The 5025-nt window shown below is 41.7% G+C and overlaps 1 long non-coding RNA gene across 1 annotated transcript; it reads right to left on the bottom strand.

Annotated features, from left to right (window-relative positions):
• Nucleotides 1-1065: 1065 nt before the first annotated feature.
• LOC122183258 lies at nucleotides 1066-2004 on the bottom strand. The gene is made up of 3 exons (XR_006180170.1): nucleotides 1833-2004; nucleotides 1263-1303; nucleotides 1066-1141 (listed from the first exon to the last, which is right to left on the bottom strand). It is a non-coding gene; the product is annotated as an uncharacterized LOC122183258 (long non-coding RNA).
• Between the last annotated feature and the right edge of the window lie 3021 nt (nucleotides 2005-5025).

Here is a 5025-nt window from a genome sequence, read left to right as displayed (position 1 = left end):
TCTCTTTAGCTGCTTACAGCTGAGAACGCAGTAGTTCAACTTATTTGCTTCCAGATATATGTACTTTTCTGTACAACCTTCCTCCCAAAAGAATACCTGTCTTCCCACCGAAAAATTCTTAAAGAGAACACAGATTCAAAAAAACAAGTTTAAGTTTCCCCCTACCCCAGAGAAACCCATTGATTCATCTCTTGATTTCTCTGCTTTGTAGAAATTTGCATTTCAAAAAAGAAGAGAAAGAACAGAGTCCACAGCAGCACCAGCTTAACTAAAACAATCTTTAAATATTCATTTTCCCTCCTCTTTTTACAGAAAGATTGGTCCTGCTATCGCAGTTGCATGATGTGCATGCAGAGGACAGGCCCCACTGAGCTCCAATTTCCAGTGAAAGAGCATCAATTGCATTTTTATGCTTGTTAGTGTAATTACAATTCAGTATTTGCATTGCAGTAATGCCTATGCAGTCCTGCTGAGATTTGTTCTACTGTGCAGCATACAAACACATTGACACGACCCCAAAAAGGGTTGGGTGGTTGCCAGTCCCACCTTGTAGAAAGCATGAATGATTTAAAGGCTGAGTCTGCATCAAAGTTTTTGTCAAGACTTGTACAGCTGCCACTTGCATGAGGTCCTGAACTAGGAAAGGTGAAACAAACAGAAACAAGAGCTTTAACACGTGTTCTTCTGTTGTGCTTACGCACATACTCTTCAATTATATGCCTGCAGCAACCAGCTGAAGCCAGCACAGAACATGTGTGGATCCAGGCACTGGCGCAATTCTCACCCTAGCAGACCAAAATGCTGTCATTTTGGCTGAAGTGCTCCATCTACTTTTGTGCTCACAAGTGAGCCAATAACTTCTAATGTTTCTTTCACTTGTTTTCTTCCATTCTGTGTCCTGCTTACTCTCCAGAAAAGCAATCTCCATAATGTTTTAGTTTGTATCATTTCTAAAGAGGCAAAACACAAAACTCAGTAACTGTTTCTACCACAGGAAACAATCAACTCTTAGGAAGCAAAATAAATAAGTGAATAACCTTACCATTTGATGAGATGTCCAGCTCAGAATAACGGGATATTTTTTGATGCTTTGAAGACAAATATCACATTCCATACTCATTGTACTGCTGAAACAGAAGACCTATCAGAAGATTTTCAAGTGATTAAAAAACTATGGACATGTCGTGCACACTGACAGTAAGTTTCAGGTACAAAAACAAGGCTAAAAATACATAGCTGTCTGCATGCACACACAGACTTACGAGCTTTAACACTCCAAGGACAGAATCCAAGCTCTGAGATCCTAAAGAAAAGAAACATCAAGAGTCACATAACATCTCAACAAAGGAATGCTCCAGAACTAAATCCAGCCACTCCCTTATCTTCCACTGGGGTAAAATGGAGACTAACTCATGGTTTAGTAAATCCCCAATATTCCTTATAGCTTTGTTAAAACATTCTAAAAAAGCCCATAGACTTCTTGATTCCCATAGACCTAAGGACTTGTAGGGTGCTAAAAACAAGCAGCCCACACTTTGGTTACCTAGCTGACCACAAGGTACCCCCAAATGTGCCGACCAGCTTACCATTAGTGATAACAGCTCCACCTTCCACCAACCCCTCCATGAGCCATTAAATCCAACCTTGTTTCAATTAGACTAATTAATTACTACTTTGCAACACCTTCCCTCAGCAGGACTCTGCTGTTGCAAGGTTTTTTCACACTGACAAGAAAAAAAATTGTACTGCAGAGATAATCAACAACTTGCTTCAATGTTTGTATTTACATTAAATAGCAATTGTAAAACAGACAAAAAAAAAAAAATAATTACCTGTGCAGCAGCTGAAGGTTACTTGGGCAGCACAACACAAGTACTCTCAGGAGGTAGAAGCAGGCTATTTCAGGGACCACAAATTTACCCCACAGCTGATGCTCATATTGGTTGCTTCTGTACTAAGCAAGACCATTAAAACTTCAGCTGGTGAAGAAGGCTGGGCCTTGGAGAGTTCACCTTCATTAGCTCAGACAGGCCACAAAGCAGTGCTTTTGCAATCCTTAGACTGCCTTTATCACAAGGTGGATAAAATGGATGGATCAGTGCTGGGCTGATCCTACAGCAGGCACCAGGCCTGTTCAAGCACCCAAGTTACATCTTCCTTCTCTGCAAAGTGCCAGGCTCCTGCACATGTGGTATGCTATAAATGTGTGAGCCCAGATGATTGCTTTATCTGGGAGCTGAAAGAGAAGCTGTTGTTTCGCCCACTTGGCTGCAGCACTTCTAGTAATACCTCTCACCTCGACATCACTGAGCTTCTTAAAATTACCTTTCTTAAAATAAAGACGTGTCCTAAGGTGATTTAGAAAATAATTATATGTGCTCAAAGTTGCCTTTTTTTTTTTTTTTTTTTTTTTTTTTTTTCTGCAAAAAGGAAAACACTGACAGGTCTTTCTGTGTAGTGCTTGGTCATGTGTCATGCAAGTCAGTGATATTTTTGTTCCTTCTCAGTAACATGAGAAGACTAATTTTGTCTTCTGACCTCATTTTGATTAGCTTTGTGTGGTGGAAGGTTATATTAAATCATTAGGTCCCCTCATCAGCAAAGTAAAGCCACATTAAAGACAGTGTACACTGCAGGAGAGCAGCCTATTCCACCCAGTAATGCTGACCTCCTCAGAGCACAGCACCCAGCCTCTGGAAGAAGCTGTCTCCCTCAGTAAGTTGTTCAGCATACAGTCTTTTACCAAAGCATGCAGATAAAGCAGTGCTTTGTTGGCCTAATCTGGCTTGGGAAACCTTTGCTTTGCAGAAAAAAATAGCAATTCTGGTACCCAGGCAAAAAGCACAGTACTTTAAATCATGGTGTAGGAAGGGCATTTTAGAAGATAGCAACAAATAGATTGCTGAATCGCTGTAACAAAAGTCCAAATACAGTGATCTTTCCAGTGAGATGTTTTCTGTCATGCTGAGGCCAGAGAGGAGGGGAGAGGCAGCACAGGGTGTGACAGGCGCTGCGATGCTCCCACCACCCACAGGGTTTCACTTGAGCCTTTTAGAAAGAAAGAAAATCCAATGCTGTAATTTTCTCCCTTTGAGATGACTAAACTGTATTTCTTCCAGTGAGAAGACAATCAGCTGCCCATCACAATGACAGTTACCTGCCCTTACTGTCCTTAAGCAAACTAGTTCCGTCAAGACCTAATGATTCTCAGTTGTGAAAATGTACTTCTGATATTCTGCATGTCTGACAGAAAATACAAAGCAGCCACAAATACTATCACAAAGCAGTGAGAATCCATTTCATCTCAACAGAGGTTTTCGTTAGAAACAAACAATAAGAACACTGTGGCATTACTTCTGTTCATTTGACAAGCAACCAGCATTTCCCAGATTTCAGCTCTTCAGTGCGTCTTTGGGTAATGTCTGCTCCTTCTTCACCATCTTCTGTGAATCACATCTGTGGAGAGAGCCAATCCATCCACACCTTCTCACAGCGACTGCCAGCCCCCGAGGTCCCCATTAAGGTCACACAGCCTGGGGCTGCTCACAGGCAGAAATACCAGGTGACGTTACCAGACTCCAAGCTGGAAATGGAGGAAAAGGGATATATGCTCATCTAACTTATGACTCCATTTCAAAGTTCTCTGTCCCAGGATAGTTTGTTCTGGTGGACACAAATCTGGTTGTTGGTGGCTTCAGACATGGTGATTACAAGCACTGCTGAGGAAAACAGGGTTATTCCCCTACTAGCAGTTGTCTTGCCGTCTTACTGCTCTCTGGTAGCTGTGTAAGTCTGTATTTTCCACATACTAATGTTTCAGTCTACTGTCCTTGAGAAATGTTCTTCTTTTCTCTCTGTATTTTCTCTCTGTTTTATGGTTTAGTAGGAGCTATTGGGAATAGGTGAACGGTTGGACTGGTTGATCTTTTAGGTCTTTTCCAACCTTAGTGATTCTATGATTCTATGATTCTATGAAAGAAAACTCAGTAACTCTCCAGAAAGTGCTCCATTGAACTTTGAACTTTGTTGCAGCTAATTATCTCACCCTAAGACTGAATTCTTAGTGGAAGGTCTGCACTGAAAAGGGAAGGGGGAAAGGGGAAGGAGGAAGCGAAGGGATAAAAGGAGGCCAGTTGGAGAAGATACTTTACAATTCCTCTGCATTGTTAATGTCTATTGGTTCTGTGCATCTTTCTCTGTTTATGGAGGATCTCAATAGTGGTTGTAGAAGATATGGTAATTCTGTCACTTAGAAATGCCACCATCTCCTCTGCTGCTTGGTATCATGCCACCAGAATTTCACGGCACAGGGTTGGTGAGAGATAACAACTGCTGGCTTATCACAGGCCAAGGCAATGCATCCCACCAAGTGCACTGCATGAAGAGTCCAGCCCAGTGCAATTACTGAGGGCAAGTGGCAAGGAAGGATAGAGCTGATAGATCAGCTGGCTGCTGAGATTGACACAGACGACAAGAAAGCTGGAGCAAAGCTGCGCAGTTTCACAGCAATTGAAAATGCTGTAATATACTTGTGTTACTCCACACAGCACTTATAAAAATTTCTTCTAAGCTCCATTTTCTAGCTGTTAACACATCATTTCTTATTATATGCTTTTTCCTTTCAACCTATCCTCCTGCTTTATACCCACCAAACAGGCACAATCAAAGATGGTTAACAGGAAAAATCCAATTTCAGGAAGTTAAACTCACTTAAACTAATCTTCTCAGACTTCCAACCTTCTGCCTGAACTGTGACATGGGAAAGTAGTCAACAATTTTTATTTCAGCACACTAAGTTGCAAAGAAAACAGGTTCTTCTCACGTGTACTTGCAGCCACTTGTCCCCTCTGTGCCTGCAACGTGCATTAAAACCTTCACCTGCAGTTATTTTAAGAAAACATGTAATATCTTCTCTCCTATACGAGCAGGGAAATCTTGGCAGGAGCAGTAACGCATAAAAGCAATTGGGCAGAGGTGACAAGCAGGGGCAGGGCTGTAAACCTAAGAGGCAGGTGCAAAACAAAC

Source organism: Lagopus leucura, unplaced genomic scaffold (assembly GCF_019238085.1).
Source record: "Lagopus leucura isolate 7727_CA_CO unplaced genomic scaffold, USGS_WTPT01 Super-Scaffold_73, whole genome shotgun sequence".
Classification (NCBI taxonomy): domain Eukaryota; kingdom Metazoa; phylum Chordata; class Aves; order Galliformes; family Phasianidae; genus Lagopus; species Lagopus leucura.
This window is presented reverse-complemented; position numbering and strand designations above follow the sequence as displayed.